Below are 17665 nucleotides of genomic sequence, written 5' to 3'. Positions count from 1 at the left end.
AAAGATATATAATTGTGGAAAGCTTGGACTCAACTGTAGTAGATTTGGTTTGATACATTATGTAAAACAAATTTTATTATACTGTTCATAACATGGAAAAAAACCTTTTTACAATGGATGGTGAAAATGCAGAAAAAAGTTCTGCCAACAATGGAAAAGAAAATAACAACTTGTAATCTTATTATCGAGTGACAAAGGGGCCCTGATGTCATAGTGATTAAGCATTTGGCCAAAAGGTTCCTGATTCTCACCCCATAAAGATTACATACAACCTTGAAAACTAGTTCTATGCGTAGCTCTTTACTTTGCTCTATAAGGTCACTATGATTCCTGCTTTGAAGGTATCAGGGTTAGAGATAACTCTTCAAAATGTTATTTTTTTTCCCCCCCTAAACAACCTTGCTTGCTGAAACTGAAGAAGAGCTAAAAGGACTGTAGACTTCAATATAGATTGAAGCTCAACACCAAGAAGAAAAAGATTTTCACCACTGGGCCAATTGGTAGCACCATGATAGATGGAGAAGAGATTGAGGTTGTTAACAATGTCAGTTTGCTTAGTTAGCTCCACAATCAACACTCTTAACACCAGCAGTCAGGAAATCAAAAGACATGAATATACAGTATTATTTTAACAAATTTGTATTGTTAGAAATTTATGTTGTTTCTAGTTCCCTCTTACAATCAGACATTATTTGTAGCAACATTTTTGTGATTACCACTCATGATTATTCCTAGAAGTGTATTAATTTCTACAAATAAAATTTCTCAGTCATGACTATGAGACATTTTTAAGGCTTTTGATAGTTATTAACAAATTTCTCTTTTGAAAGACTGATTCAATCTCTTCTTACCAACATTAAACGAATCTTCAGCCATGAAATTTATTTCAACCAGTAGCAATCGTTCAGGACAGAGTAGAAATGCCCCTTAGCGTTTCCAAGGCTGTAAATAAATCTTAACAGAAGTACACTGTCACATCTTTTATTCCCCCCAGAGTAGCTGGTGGATTCAAATGCCAACCTTCTGGTTAGCTACCAGATTCTTTTTAACCCCTAGGCTCCAAAGGCTTTTTCCACCAACAGTAGCATTCTATTAAAAACAAAACAAAAATAAAACCTTTACTAACCAGAGAAATGAAAAATGTTTTACTAGTAATAATAAATATATAATGACATATTATTAGACAGTCACATTTCTTAAAAATTACCTATTCATGTCCTTTGCACATTTATTGACAGAGGTATTTGTTTTGCTATTTACACAAGGGCTCACGATATTTTAAGGATATTAAATCTGGTTGTGTATTCTGAACTTTTTTTGTTTTACTGTTTGCATTTTATTTTTGGTTTATGATCGATTTCCCCTTTTTTAACAAATTCGTTATTTTAGCAAATTTATATATAGACTTACTTATCAATCTCTAATGACTTCTGCCTTTAAAACATTCTTCTTTACCAAAAAATTATATAAATACTATAAGAAAATGTTGAGGATATAGAGTTGCTGTGTTTTGTTTTTATCACCAGGGTGTCTGTTAAAAATATAGATTCCTAGACCCCATTTTTGGGCTTCTCATTCTGTTTGTCTCAAATGATGTCCCCAAACCTACACTTTCATATGTGTGTGTGTAGCATCTTATTTACTTAATTGAAAGCCTTCTTACTATATAATACAACATGGTCTGTGTACTTGATCTTGGGTCTGTGTACGCTGACTTCTGAGTTGTATCAATGTTCTCTGAACAAGATTCTCAGTTGTTGTTGCTGCTCTTAGTTTTTCCTTCAGGATAAAGGTAGATGCTTTCAGATAAAAATCTTAATTTTTAATTCCTTCTCTGGCAGTTCTTTCCTGGATTCTTCACTTTGTACAATCGTAGCTACAATGGAACCAGTATCCTAAAGTCACCAAAAGAAATTTAATTCTACTAGTTAATAAAGCATGTCCAACACCAGCCATGGCAGGTCCTACTGAACCATACAATACTGAGTCACGTGCACAGGGAATGTGTACTGCACATCTAAAATTCCTAGATGTTTGAAGGGCTTCCCATTCCCTGGCTCCTCAGATTCCAACTATGGGGGCATGGAGACAACCTCATGGCTACAGCCCCAAGCAGAGCCCAAAACCCGCACTTTCAAGTATACACACAAGAAAGGGATTTTGTTTGGGTTTGTTTTTTTTTCTAATATATTAAGTCCTTATCTACATTTATTAAGTGGGACTTTAACTTTATTATCCTCAAATATGTCCCACTAATTGAACAGCCATGTTCTTTATTTCCCTCACTTCCCTGGTAAGCGGTAGCCCTTAATCTCATTCTTATATTTGAGATGATGCTTTATTTTGATCTTTTGTGGCCAAAAGCTTGACTGAGAACTGGCCCTCATCTTTTTGCTGCCTTTGTGTAAAGTGTCTCACCTGCCTTTTACACCAAAACCTCCTTTGACTCTGACACAGCCACTGCCTTCAGCTTGTAGTGGTATGAAATAGGCTTCAACAGAGTAAGAAGGATCAAAGTTAGATAGTTACAAAAACTCCAATTAGCTAATGATATAGGAAGGAGTCATGCTCATCTGTCAGCTGGTTGTACTGTGGTGATTGCTTGCATGTTATTGTGATGATGGGAAAGATGCCGACAGTATTTGGACACTAACAGGGTTACCTATGTTCAGAAGGTTACCACAACACTTCCATACTAAGGCAGGAAAGGGTTTTTATCTACTTCAAGAAATAAGTCCATGAAGATCCTATGGATCACAGGCTATTTCCTATCAGGAGGGACAAATGCTTGAGAAGGACACTAATGGAAGGCAGGGAAAAACTCTCAATTGAGATATATGTAGCAGTGGGCTCATCCCACCAATTATCATGAAGATGGTACGTGGAGAGGCATGTTTCTGCTCTGCCCGATTTCATTCTGTTATACATGGGGTTTTGTCATCAAGTTACATATGGACAAGGTCTTCACTGGAGTCAATTGGACAACTAACAACATCGAAGAGAAGGAACGGTAGCAGGATCGCCACTGCAGTCCTTTCCAAACACAACAGGTTCTCTCACTGCTCTCCTCTTCTTAATGTCCCCCTCTTCATATCTCTGCTCAATTAATTCACACTTCCAGGCCCAAAGGAGGTCCAAGAACATCTCAGCTTTAAGAAATAACCCTTGTCCTCCAAAGTCCTGCAGATCCCATTTGTTCATGCCATGCAGATGGCTGGCTGGTTCACGCCACCCCACCCACCCCAATCAGAGGCCAAGCTCTGGGAAAACGCAGACCCTCTCCATGTCTTGAGATCCAGCCAAGTGCCAGGTTCTGGACAAGGTGTTTCCAACCCATCATCTCATTTTACTCATCTCAAAAATACTCTAAGGCTTGTTTTTGGATGGCAAAGCTGGGTGGGGTACAATGGGATCAAATAATTTATTAAAGGTCTATTTAGCTTCCCCCAAAGCTATATCCTTTGTAGTAGTCTATTTCCTTTCCTCAAGGACAGGGTTGATATGTTTATGTCTTATTGAAACTCTTAGCACTGTGCTATGATCACCAGCAATAATATGATATTTCCTTATAGTATTTACTATGTTCCAGTCACTACACATATCTGATATATATTAAATAGTTTCATCTGGTCATCAACATTTATGAAAAGTACATCACTCATTATTTTCTCTCCTTTTATAGAAATGAAAACCTGTATTTAGACTGGCTGAGCAGCCTACCAAGATCACACAGCTAGTTAGTGGTAGAGGCAAGATTCAAACCAGGCTGGCTCCAGAGTCTATGCCCTAACCCTTTTACTCTACTGCCTTCTCAAACTGTTCCACAAACGTGTATGACTGACTGTTGCTTGATTAACTGAGGCATGGCACAGAGAGGCTGTTGAATTGAGTTCCAAAAGCTTGGGGAGAGGGAGCTCCTGGGAAGCAGAGATTTTGAGGAATGTCAACCACTATCTTGCCCCTGGCTGGGAATGCCATGTCAGGAGCTCAGCCCTCATTCTAGACCTTCAGGTCCAAGAAAAAAAGCCACAAGTGTGCTGTTGCTAAGGCAGCGGGAGAGCTGGACCCAGGGCCAGGGCAAAGGAGTTCCTACAAGGTTGGCTGATCTGCCTGGGAACCTCATCATGGCCTCTACCCCAAAGGAAAAGGGTCTCCTACTGTTTTGCAGTGTGTTTTTTTTCCCTAAAAGCAGAAAAAGGCAAAGCATTCACCAGGGTCATTCATTACAGGGTGGAGTTTCTGCTCAGGTGCATTCAATTAGAAAAAGTTGCTCAAGGAAATGGCATGTTAGAGGAGGGTTAGGAAAGGAATGTCACTGGCCAGATAAGAAGCCCTAAGGGGAACGGTTAGCATGCTTTTTCCCTTCTCCCCTTCTCCTCCTCCTCTCAATCATTATAATATGCCCATCAGAAAGGCCGAGGTGAACAAGGCAAGGCCCAGCTCACTCTCAGTGCAGATCCCATAGCTGTTGCCTTCAACCCCACCAAGATGATGGAGCTGAGCCAGCCAGGGGGCTGAGGCTAGGGTAAGGGCAGGGGCCAGGAGGAGAGGTTACAAAGGGAGGCGACCCCAACTGTGGAGACAGCCACTTCAGTGTGAAGCCTGGTTCCAAAAGTTATGATTTTCAAAGAGTTACTGGAAGTGCTCCATTTCCTCAGTTTCTTCTCCTGTTCAGTGAAGATAATAGGCCTTATACCTCACACAGTTAACCTGACAACTATATGCAAAACAGACTATATGCAAAAGACTATTCTGAAAAAAAATATGCTTAATGCATCTCACCTAGGCATGCTGCACAAAGATCATCCAACACTTAAAGTATTCTGTTATTCTTATTTTTGTATTATTATTATTACTGTTATTATCATTATCATTATTTTCTCCCTCAGAGAGTGCCCTTTCTGCTCTTGGCATGCAACTGGACCCTTCAGAGGAAAGAACATGTTTCAGGGGCATGGCAGCTCTTTCAAACCTAGACAGTCCGATTCACAATGAGAATTTCCCAGGACCGCCCACTGTGGTGTAACCCTAGATATGTTACAGCTTCTCTGTGCCTCAGTTTCTTTTACTGAAAATGAGGATAATACAGGAACATACTCCTAGGGTGGCCGGAAGAATATAACAGGTAAACCTGTGTAACATACACAGAACAGTCACAGGCTCATGGCAAGACTTTAAGACAGTTCATTGTGGAACTCTAGCAGTATCGTCTTTAGCGTGTTGCACGGCTAATAAAACAATGTAGCTGTGATTGTGGGGTGGGCTGGAGGCTGAGAAAGGGAGAGGAGGGAGAGAAGAAAATGTGCAACAATCGATTTTTAAAAAATAATAAATATGTTTTATGCTGTCAAAGTTCAGCACTGGAAAATCCTTGGGAAAAGACCAAGGACTACTAGGTTCCAGACTGAAACCTGAGTATAAATAACCAATTTTTTTTTTCTTTTTTAAAAAAGTATCAATGTCTTCATGGTTATTGACTCCTCATGGTGATAAAGGTAAAGGAATGAATTTGAAGACACTTGGAAAATAAAAAGGTCAGGAGTTACCATGATAGTGGGGGATATTTGATTTTTTTTTAAATTTTGGGATGTATAAAGAAGGCATTGATTGTTCCAGCTGATAAACAATGTTGTTGTTGCTGTTGTTAAGTGCTGCTGAATAGAGTACGATACATAGCAACCCTATGAAGAACAGATCTGAATCCGGCCCTATCCTGTGCCATCCTCACACTCTGAAATACTGGAGTCCGTTACTGCAGTCGCTGTATCAATATATCTGGTTGAGGGTCTTCTCTTTTGCTGACCCTCTACCTTTCCAAGCATGATGTTCTTTTCTAAGGAATAGCCTCTCCTAGCAAAAGGCCCAAAGTATGTCATCTTTGCCTCTAAGGAGCAATCTGGCTGCATCCTTTCCAACACATATCTGTTTGTTCTTTTGGCCATCCATGGGATTCAGTACTCCAACACCACAGTTCAAAGGCATCAATTCTCCTGTCATTATTCTCGGTGCAACTCTCAGATGCATAGTAAGTGACCAAAAAGACAGTGGCTTGAATCAGGCAAACCTTCATCCTCAAACTGAAATCACTGCTCCTCAATCATCTGGAAAGGCCTCTGACTGCAGACTTTTCCAGTGCAATATCTTCTGATCTCCTGACTGCTCGTACCAAGGTTGTTGATTTTGGCTCTAAGATAAAGCTGTTGACAGTTTTAATCTTTTCACTATCATGCTGTTGCCTATCAATCCAATGGTGAGATTTTCATTTTCTTGATGTTGAGATACATACTGAAGGTTGTATTCTTTGATCCTCTGCAGCAAGTACTTCAAGTCCTCCTCATTTTCAGTAAGCAAGGTTATGTCATCTGTATAATGTTGTTATTGATGAGTCTTCCTTTGATCCTGATTTTACATCTTCTTCATAGAGTCTAGCTTCTCAAATAATTTGCTCAGCATACAGATTGAATAGGTATAGAAATATAGGTATAGGTATAGAAATATAGGTATAGGATATAACCCTGATGCACACCCTTCTTAATTTTAAACCATGAGTACTTGTTCCCGTACTCTGTTTGCACAAGAGCCTGTTAGTCTAGGTATAAGTTTTTCATGAACACAATTAAATGCTCTGAGATCCCCATTCTATTATTATTATTATTATTATTTTGTGTGTGTGTATCATCAAGCAGGTCTGACTGATACAGGAGGAGATTGTCCCTCCTTCTCCAGCAGAGCATCTGGTGGATTTGAACCGCCCTTGGAGAGGGACATCATGCTTGGGAGGGCAGAGGGACAGCACAGGAGGGGAAGACCCTCTATGAGGTGGATTGATTCAGGGACTGGGGTAATCGGGATGGGTGTGTCAGAGACAGTGCGATTGGCACAGGACAGAGCAGAGTTTAGGGCTGTTGTACATAGGGTCACTATGAGTCTCAAAGACTCGACGGCACCTAACAACAACCACCTCTGGGATTGCAGTGCCACTTCTTGCCGCTAGGCCACCAGAGCTCCCTGAGATCTCCATTCTTAATGGTAGCCATAACTTGTTATGATCCATGTAGGCAAATGTTTTTGCCTTGTCAATAAATCACAAATAGACATTTTTCTGGTATTCTTTACTTTTAGCCAGTATCCATCTGATAACAGCAATGATATTCCTGGTGCCACAGCCTCTTATAAATCCAGTTTGAACTTCAGACAGTTCTCTGTATATGTACTGTTATAGCGGTTTTTAAAGGATATTCAGCAGTATTTTGCTTGATATCACATTAGTGTACAGCACTTTTGTGTCAGCTTGCTCTACTGTAGTAACTTGTGGGTTGCTTAATGCTAAAAGCTTTGCCACCATTGTGTTAAATACCAGGAGGGCCATCATGGTGGGCAGATTTTAATAGAGCTCCCAGATTAAGACAGACTAGGAAACAGGATTAGCTATCCACTTCTGAAACAACAGGCCTTTGAAAACTTTAGAGGATGACACAATGTAGAACACTAAAAGTGCTCTGATGGGCCATTAGTGGATCTCTTCCTATCTCATAGCTGTTAAGTTGTAATTAGCTCAGAGCTCACCCGCCAGCAGATTTCTGAGGCTGCAAATCACACAGGCAGAGAGAGCTCATTTTTCTCCTTCAGAGACCATGGTGGATTCTAACCACAAGAGACAACACAACTCCTTACAGACTACACCACCAGAGCTTTCTATATGAATTCTACTTTCCCTTTTCTATTTTGGAATATTTCAAACTCACTGAAAAGCTGCCAGGACATTACAACGAACACCAGAGTACCCCTCACTTGAATTCATAGAAGCAATGTGTGGATCCATGAGATAGAATAGTTTTTGTTAGGTGCCATGGAGTCAGCTAGAACTCGTACCAACCCTACAACCTTGCTAGAAACACTGTTAGATCCTGTGCCTTCCTTACCCTGTTTCTAAGAAAGGGATGTACAGCACAACAATCACACTTGTTTGTGTTAAGTACCATCATGTTTACTACAACTCATAGCAACCCTATGAACAGCGGGTCTGAACTTACTCTATCCTGTGCCATTCTCATCATCTCAGATGTCCTTGAGCTCACTGATGTAGTCAACTGTGTCAAATCATCTTTTTGAGGGTCTTCCTCTCTTCTGATGACCTTCCATCTTTCTGGGCATGACATCTTTTTTCCAAAGATTGGCTCCTCATAACACCATGCACAAAGTATGTGAGATGTTTTGCCCTCCTTGTCTCTAAGGAACACGCTGGCTGCACTTTTTCCAATGACGCCTAGAAAACGAAATATCAGCAAACTTGTCTGTGAGATTATGCTGACTGCTAGCAACCCCATGTGTATCAAAGTAGAATACTGTTGTTAGGTGCCATTGAGTTGACTGTGACTCATAACAACTCAATGAGCAACAGATCCAAACCGTGGCCTATCCTATGCCATCTTCACTATTTCTTTCATGTTCAAACCCACTGTGTTAGTCGCTGTGTCAATCCATCTCATTGAGGGGCTTCCTCTTTTTGTTGATCCTCTACTTTTCCTTTACATCATGTCTCTCCTGACTGCAAGGACTGGTTCCTCCTGAAAGTATGTCCAAAGTAAGTGAGCCAAAGTTTCATTATCTTGCCCCTAACGAGCATTTTGGTTGCACTTTCTTCAAGACAGAGTTGTTTGTTCTTTTGGGAGCCCACAGTATATTCAACAATCTTCCCCAACACTACAATTCAAAGGCATTGATTCTTCTTCTATCTTCCTTATTAATTGTCCACATGCCTCAGATCAGATGTATCTTAGTCTCTAAACTGACACCCTTGCTCGTTAGCACTTTGGAGAGGTCCTTAACAGCAGGTTTCTCCAACACACCATGTCTTCAGGTTCTTTACTGCTACTACCATGAGTGTTAATTGTGGATCCAAAGTAGAATACACTTTTCCAGTGGAGTTTTTACTAGTCCACAAGAGTTATTCTGAAGACTAACTCATTCACTGGTTGATTTAAAAAAAAAATTTTTTTTTGGAAGTAGGTCCCTCTGAGTGCACTAGACTTCTGGTTGAGAAGTGAGCAAATTAATTGTTTGCACAACCTGAGAACTCCAAACACTAAAACAGTATCATAAGTACTCTAAATGCAAAGTTCTCTAGTTGTTCCAGGGATATCCTTCTATGACTGTTTTATCCCTTCACATACCAACATCCCTTCAAAAATTAAGTTTGTATACATTTGGCAATACCATTACAGACAAGGGTCTCATATCGAAAGTTTACAGAATCCTACTGGGCCTCTGCAAGAAAAAGACTGAACACACAATACAAAATGGTCAAAAGACATGGAAAGACTTTTCACAGAGGAAGATATTCAGATGGCCAACAGATACGTGAAGAAATGCTCAAAATCACTGGCAATAAGAGAGTTGCAAATGAAAACCACAATTAGATACCATCTCATTCCAGTGGCAATGGCAAAGTATAACAGGACCACAAGTAGTGAATGCTGGAGAGAATATGAAGAGTTAGGAACTCTCAGACATTGTTGGTGGGATTGTAAAATGGTACAATCACTCTGGAGGGCTGTTTGGTGTTTCTCAGAAGGCTGACCATAGAAATTCCATATGACCCAGCTATTCCATTGCTTCAAATAAACCCCAAGAAAATGAGAAGTGAGGCACAAACAGATACTTGTACACCAATCAATGTTCATAGCAGCGTTATTCACCATTGCAAGAATATGGAAACAGCCCAGATGTCCAAACACAAATGAATGGACTGAGAAATTATGGTACATTCACACGATGAAATACTATGCAGCATGCAGGAACAATGACTTTGTAAGTCACTACCTAAGTTGTGGGGCACTAAAGAACATTATGCTGAGTGAACTAACTCAGTCCCTTAAGAACAAATACTGTATAAGACCATTACTGTAGAACAAGTATGCGGGGATCAAAGGGGAGCAGAGGGCTGAGGCTGGGGTTGGAGATAATCATAGGGTTGCACAATGATAGGTGGAGGGACACAGGGGTGAAGGAAATGGAAAAAATCTGGTGTGAACAATGTATACAAATTTTGTAAATAAATCAGTTATTATTATTATTTTTTTTTAAAAAAAAGAAGTTTGTATTTAGTTAGTTACCCTAGCTCTTTAATCTAGGAAGTTTCTGGGCCCTTTCCCTCCCTCCAATGGCACTGACTTTCGAAGGCCAGCTGTTTTAAACAATGGATTTGTCTGGTTGTCTTCTTATGAAGAGATACTGGTTAAGCATTTTTGGTAGGTGATATGTCTAAATGTCTATCTCATTGTGAGGCAAGAAACAAGCATTAAAACAAACAGAACAAATTATTTTGTTTTGGTGAGGTGGTTTTGTTTGTGTTTTTTTTTTCTTTAAAAGGATTCAACAGACACCCCAGGGCTTACCGTATTCTAGTTACTATTTTAAGCATCTGTTAAACGTGAATACTATTCCAGATCAGTAATGTTCAAAACTTTTCACTCTACCATCCTGGCCAACAAAAACTGAGCACACATTTCTAATAGTAATTAATTTATAAACTATATCCACTTGCTACTCTAATGTCATTGACAGATAGATATAATTTCTAGAATGAAGTAATAAGACAAAATACATAGAAATGCAGTTTCTTCCTCCATGACAGTGAGTAGCTCACACACACCCCCAGATCTCGCCATCACTTATGCATGCACCTTCCATGACTCATTTCTTTTGTGTCTATTCTAACTCACAGTGACCCTTGATGAGGGTTCTGAGACTGTAAATCTCTTTAGGAGAAGACGATCTCTTTTTTGGAGTGGCTGGTGGATTTCAACCGCCAACCTTTCAGTTAGCAGTCCAATGCACAGCACACTAGGCCACCAGGGCTTCTTCCTCTCCTAGACAAGGCTTTGACTATTAATCAGAAAAGTCTCTCCCAGTGAGCATTTGGGGATTGAACATGCTAACCTAGCACCCCAGGTAATGCTGCCACAGCACAGCTGGCATGTGAGTAGGCCTGTTACCTGTTTCTGTTTTATGTGGAAGATTGCCTTTGCAGCCCACATGGCTGTCCAACAGGTGTCTTTAACTCAACTCCTTCAAAACTGAGACTCTAACATACCCATTCCCCAACAAACATATTCATCCTGAAGGCTTCCCTATCGCAGAAAAAAACAAAGCCAGGAGGGGCCACTGACTCCAGCCTTTGGTTATACTATAATAATGAATGTTGTCAAGTGTTCTTATTTTCCCAGAAAAAAATATAAGCCAAAAGATTTGCTGTAAAAAAAAAATTTGCTCTCATTCTTTTTTTTTTTACAGAAAAGTTGGATTTTTATTCATTTATTGTTGCACATTTTCCTCCCTACCTCCCCCCAAGTTCACTTTTTTAAAAAATTTCTTTCTTTTTCATTTCAATGAACATCTATAGAGATTTTGGAATTCCATTCATTCATTCATTGTTGCACCCCTCTCCCCACAACCCCACTCCCCACCCCGTTTGCTCCTCTCCTTCAAAGGCAAAAGAAAAACTCCCTCATTGGTATGCAATCCCCCCCCCCCTTCCCCCACCCCGAAATATAATCCACTCTGCAACCCTCATTCCGTACTCTTACGATAGACATAATGCCCTAAAATAGAAAATATTCTCTCCCCCAAAGACTTCAATGCCGTAAACATATTTCATCCAGTTTTTCTCAGTCTTACACCCATCCCGATGTCAGCCTCATTCTACAACAGTGGCACCATATAGCATTTGTCCCTCTGTGACTGAGATACCTCACTCAGCATAATGTCCTCCAGGGTCACCCATTGTGAATAATATTGCGTGAGTTCCTTGTTTTTCAATGCAGCATAATATTCCATTGTGCGAATATACCACAGCTTCTCTACCCATTTGTCTGTTGATGGGCTGCTCTCATTCTTAGTGACACTTTGTCTCTCTCTCATAAATACCATACCTCTCCATTAGCATAAATTAAAAAGTTCTGCTTTTCAAAATATCCAAAATCTGACTTCTATTCATTCTGTTGATATCACCACAGTCCTAACTCAATGCTTTCTTTTCTTTATCATTTTCCTATGTCCAAATGTTGTATCCCCTTGGGAAAACGATTTGAAAATGTCTCAAACAATGAAACTGAGAGTGAACACAGGACCCAGCACTCAAACTCTTAGGAAAATATCAAAGATAAATATGTCCATCAGGAACTTTTTATGTGAATATTCAGAGCAGCATTATTCATAACAGCCACCAGGCATAAACAATTTAACATCCATCAACTGATGAATGGATAGATTGCATGCAATATGTCTATAAAGTGGAATACTACTGGGCAATTAAAACAACTGATTTTTTTTTTTAAAAAAAGGACTGACTTGTTGCCTTCTAGTCAGAACTGACTTAGCTGACCCTCTAATAGATTTTCATAGGCTGTAAATCCTAACAGGAGATACCCATATTACTACCACAGAGCAGCTGGTGGATTCAAACCACTTGCCTCTGGACTGGCAGCACAACTCCTTACCTCCTTACCCACTTGGCCACCAGCGCTGCTTTAAAAAAAGGCCTTCCCCCCACCCCTGGGAATTTCCAGCGTTCACCAAGGGTGGGCGAACTGGTTTATCTGTGATGGAAAGGATGACTGTATTGGGAATGGCGGGGGTTAGTGGTTGTTGTTGTTAGGTGCTGTCAAGTGGACTAAAATGCATAGTGACCCTATGAACATGGCTCTGAACCTTGTCCTGTCCTATGCCAGCTTCACCCACTCTTACAGCATCGCTGAGTCTTCCTGTGCTTTGCTGACTCTCCACCCTTCCAAGTATGCTCTCCCTTTCCAAGCAATAACCACTCCAAACAACATGCCCTAAGCATGTGAAATGAAGTTTCACTATCCTTTCCTTCAAGTAGCACCCTAGTTGCACCTTCTCCACAACAGACTTGTTCTTTTGGCAGTCCACAGGATATTCAGTACTCTTCCCCACCACATAATTCAAAAGCATCAACTCTTCTGTCATCTTTATTCACTGTCTAACTTTCAGGTGCATAGTAAGTAATTGCAAAGATCATGGCTTGAATCAGGTTCACTTTAGTCTTTAAATTGACATTATTGCTCCAGGATATTGGCAGTTCTGGTTAAATGAAGTTCAGGAGGCAGCCCACGGCAAAAGAAATAGAAATAATGGGCAAAAGTAGAGGGGGTGTGGAAGGGGCAACCTGTAAAGCTTAGATAGTGAGATCTAGAGTGGTATGTCCTGTGATTCAACTATGCCAGAAAAATATGGATTGAGGCTCAATGTCAAGAAGAGAAAGATTCTCACCACTCGACCAATTGGCAGCATCAGGATGGATGGTGAAGAGATTGAGATTGTACACAGTTTTAGTTTGCTTGGCTCCACAGTCAACACTCTTGGCACCAGCAGCCAGGAATTAAAAGGTGCATTGCCATGGGAAAGTCTGCTGTTGGGGACCTCTCCAAAGTACTGAAGAGCAATGGTGTCTCTCTAGAGACTAAGGTGCGTCTGATACAGGCCATGGTCTTCGCAATCACTTGTTATGCATCAGAGGGTTGGACAGTGACCAAGGAGGACAGAAGAACTGATGCCTTTGAGCTGTGGTGCTGGAGAAGAGTATTGAGAATACCATGGACTGCTAGGAAAACAAACAGATTTGTCCTGGAAAGGGTTAAACCGGGTAGCTCCTTGGAGGCAAGGATTCTGAGGCTCCGTCTAACATACTTTGGACATGTTGTGAGGAGAGACTGGTCCCTGGAGAGGGACATCATGCTTGGGAGGGTGGCGGGACAGTGCAGGAGAGGAAGGACCTCTATGTGGTGGACTGATTCAGTGACTGGGATAATTGGGATGGGAGTGTCAGAGACAGTGAGATTGGCACAGGACAGAACAGAGTTTAGGGCTGTTGTACATAGGGTCGCTATGAGTCGCAAGCAACTCGATGGCACATAATAACAACAACAACAACAACAAATAAATTACATTTGCTATGTGTTATCTCTGAGTGGGACACCATATGTGCTTATTTAAGTATCACAAAACCCCTGAAGTATAGGTGTTATTTTACTGTTATATCACAGATGGGGAAAGGGAGATACAAAGAGACTCCTCAAATATCATACAGCTAGTAAATGGCTGGCTTGAGGTTGGGCTGCCCGGCTGCAGACTCTGATATAATGACTTGAGGGAAGTAGTCTACTTGGGAAGTGATTCCAGAAAATACTGGTAAGGGATTGAAGAGATGAGACATGGAGGGAAAGAAAGTCAGTAAAGGGTTCATCATGAAGTTACCATATGGGAAACTGGAGCTCAGCCCTGATGCAGATCTCTGGGAGACAACGAAGAATGTATTTTTAAAAACATGTATGCAAAATGACTCTTGAGATATCATCTCACCCCAGTAAGAATAGCAAAATTTAATAGAACAGCAAATAACAAATGCTGGAGAAGTTGTGGAGAAACTGGAACCTTTATTCAGTGTTGGTGGGAGTGTAAAATGGTGCAACCACTGTGGAAGGCAGTATGGCGCTTTCTCAAAAAGTTGCAAATAGAAATACCATTTGACTGAGCATTTCCACTACTGGGAATATACCCTAAAGAAACCATAACTGCCACCCAAGCAGATATATGCACATCTATGTTTACTGTCACCCAAGCAGATATATGCACATCTATGTTTATTCTGTTTTGTTCACAATAGCAAAGAGTTGGAAACAACCTAAGTACCTATAAACAAATGAATGGATAGAGAAGCTCTGGTATATTCACACAATGGAATACTACACTGCATTGAAACTCATGAAATATACAAAATGGGTGACCTGGAGGACATTATGTTGAGTAAAATAACTTAATCACAAAAGGACAGATATTGCATAATGCCACTGTTATAAAACAGGACCAATATCAGGTTTGGGGGGAACTAAGAAAGGAGGGGAACAGATGAGGGAGAGAACATTTTAAAAGTGATATATGATTAGGCATTATTTGCATGGCAAGAGTCCAGAATAAGAGCTGCACAGTAAAGTGGACTGAGGTGGGGGTGTGTGTGTACAACAATGAAATAATTTTTTTTTCCTTCTCAAAGAGAAAAGTGAACTGAGGGGAGGGTGGACAGGGAGGAAAATGTGCAACAGTGAATGAATGGAAATCCAAGTTCTCTATAATCTTTCATTAAAATCTCAATTAAAATAGGATGTATGGAATTCAGATTTAGGGGGAATATCACATGATTGACTCAATAGATATATAAAAACATTTGACAAAATTCAATATTAATGGATGATAAGAAAATCTTGGCAAACAAGGGAGAGATTTAAACTTCTTTAATATAAAGCATCTACTAAAACTCCATAGCAAATGTCTTGGGGGTGAGACACAGGAAGTAAACTGGGCAAAAATCCCTAAAATGCTAAGCCAGTTAGCACAATTTCTAGAGCCTCGACAGAAACTGGAAAGGTAACAATTCTTCCATGACTAATCCAGCTGGTCTTTTCTTGGGCTTAGCAAAGTCTACTATCTTCCAATCCCAGTCCTTTCTTTGCTTGTATATTTTTATGAAGGCCACCATCTTTGGTTAGAGTTCTCAACTTTAAAAACTTATTTCATTTTGGATTTCTCCATTATATTGTTTCCTGTATCTAATCACTTGCATGGCCCAACAAAACTATTCTCTGATACTTAGATTCTATCTTTCCTATTCTCCACTAGGCTTTTAGCAAAAGTCTCAAGATTTACCCCCACTGTAAATCCTTTACAACAGAAAAGGGGAGACTTCACCTATCTGAGGAATTTGGTAATACAATCTAATACTCATCATTAGACCAATAGGTAACATCATGATAGATGAAAAAAAGATTTAAACTGTTAATGATTTTATCTTACTTGGATCAACAAATATGCTTGATACCAGCAGTCAGGAGATCAGAAGACTACTACACTAGAAAGTCTGCTCTCAGGACCTCTCCAAATACTGATGAGCAATGATGTCAGTTTAAAGACTAGGGTGAGCCTGATTCAGGCCACGGTCTTTTCAATCACTTACTATGTAACTAAGAGCTTGACAGTGAATAGGGATGACAGAAGAAGAACTGATGCCTTTGAATTGTAGTGTTGGAGAAGAGTACTGAATATCTCATGGACTGCCAAAAGAACAAATATATACGTCTTAGAGAAGGTGCAGTCAGTGTTCCTTGCAGGCAAAGATAGTAAAGCTTTGTTTATGTACTATGGGCCTGTTGTTAAGAGAGGCTATTTCTTAGAAAGGAATATCATGGTTGGAGAGCTAGAGGGTCAATGAAAGAGAGGAAACCCCCTCAACCAGAAGGACTTACTTATGTCAGAGACTGTGAGGTTGGCATAGGATAGGACAGAGCTCAGATCTATCCATAAGCTCATTGCTATCAGTCAAACTTAACTTGACAGCATTTAACAACAACCTGAAATTTATTTGAAGTCTAACATTTTTCCTTAGAGATTTGCATTCATTTTGGATTCTTTCCTTTAGCATAGCCATATTTGCTTTAACATATAAACAGTGGTTTAAATAACTTATGTTGTTGTTGTTGAGTAAAGATAAAAGGAAACTGAACTCCATGGAAACCATATTTATCATTCACACTGGCAGAAGTAGTCTGGGGGGGTTTTCAAATTCTAGTTTGCAAGGCCATATCATTTCAGATCAATGGCCCAAAGCCATCAGATTAATCTTTCTTGGACACTCCTTTCATCTTCAGTCCAAGGACCTGCTTATCAGGTCGAATTTAAAAGTCAACCAGCTTAGCTTTCCGAGTTCTCCATCATGAGGCCCCAGACAGCCTGTTCTATTTATCTCAGTTCCAGCACTGCAGCCTACCTCAGGGTCTTATCACCCACCACTGGCATCCTGCTTCTTTCTCTAAATCCAGCTCCTTTCCTCCAGGTCTCATTCCAGGCCCACCTCTTCCATGAAGCCTCCAGCATTGCAGGAATGAATGGTCATGGAAATTTAGATCAAGAATGCTCAGTGAACCCCGGAAAGGAGAGGCTGCTGGCCCAAAATGTCCAAAGCCAGTTGTTTGAAACTATTCTGGTTGTTTCCTACAAGTAAATCCCATTTCTGACAAAAAACTGAAAACTCATGAAGGAAGGTGCTATATATGTTTAATTCCAAGGTTGAGTTAGAATAAAAAAACTCCCTACTACCCAGTCAATTCTGACTCAAAGAGACTCTGGCTGGTTTCTGAGGATGTAAGTTGCAAAGGGAGGAGACTGCCCCTCTTTGTCCCTTGGAGCTGTGGTGGATTTGAATCACCACAGACATGAGCCGCATAAACTTTGGTTAACAACATAACTGGCTATGAGCTATATGGCCTTAGGTTCCTTCAAGGATACTTCAGTGTGCTGTGAGGGGCTCTGTACTTCAGTTTCTGCCTCCATGCTCAGGGATTTTCTTCATCTTTTTTTGGCAGCCATTCACTCTTGGAAAATAAGTTTAAGACTCACTTTCTCCAATTGTAAGAATTTTTAATTTTAAATTTATCGTTAGTGTTGTTACAATGCCAGAAAAAAAATAACATTTCCAGCAACCCAGACAGATTAATAACTAAATATACTCAAATATATAGAAATATTTAATATATAATAAAAGATACAAATATGTAGGTATATAATTGTTATTGTGTACCATAATGTCAGAAGT

Source organism: Elephantulus edwardii, unplaced genomic scaffold, assembly GCF_000299155.1.
Source record: "Elephantulus edwardii isolate Elephantulus edwardi_28Jun2011 unplaced genomic scaffold, EleEdw1.0 scaffold00017, whole genome shotgun sequence".
Classification (NCBI taxonomy): domain Eukaryota; kingdom Metazoa; phylum Chordata; class Mammalia; order Macroscelidea; family Macroscelididae; genus Elephantulus; species Elephantulus edwardii.
The sequence above is the reverse complement of the archived record's forward strand: the minus strand, read 5'-3'. Positions refer to the sequence as shown.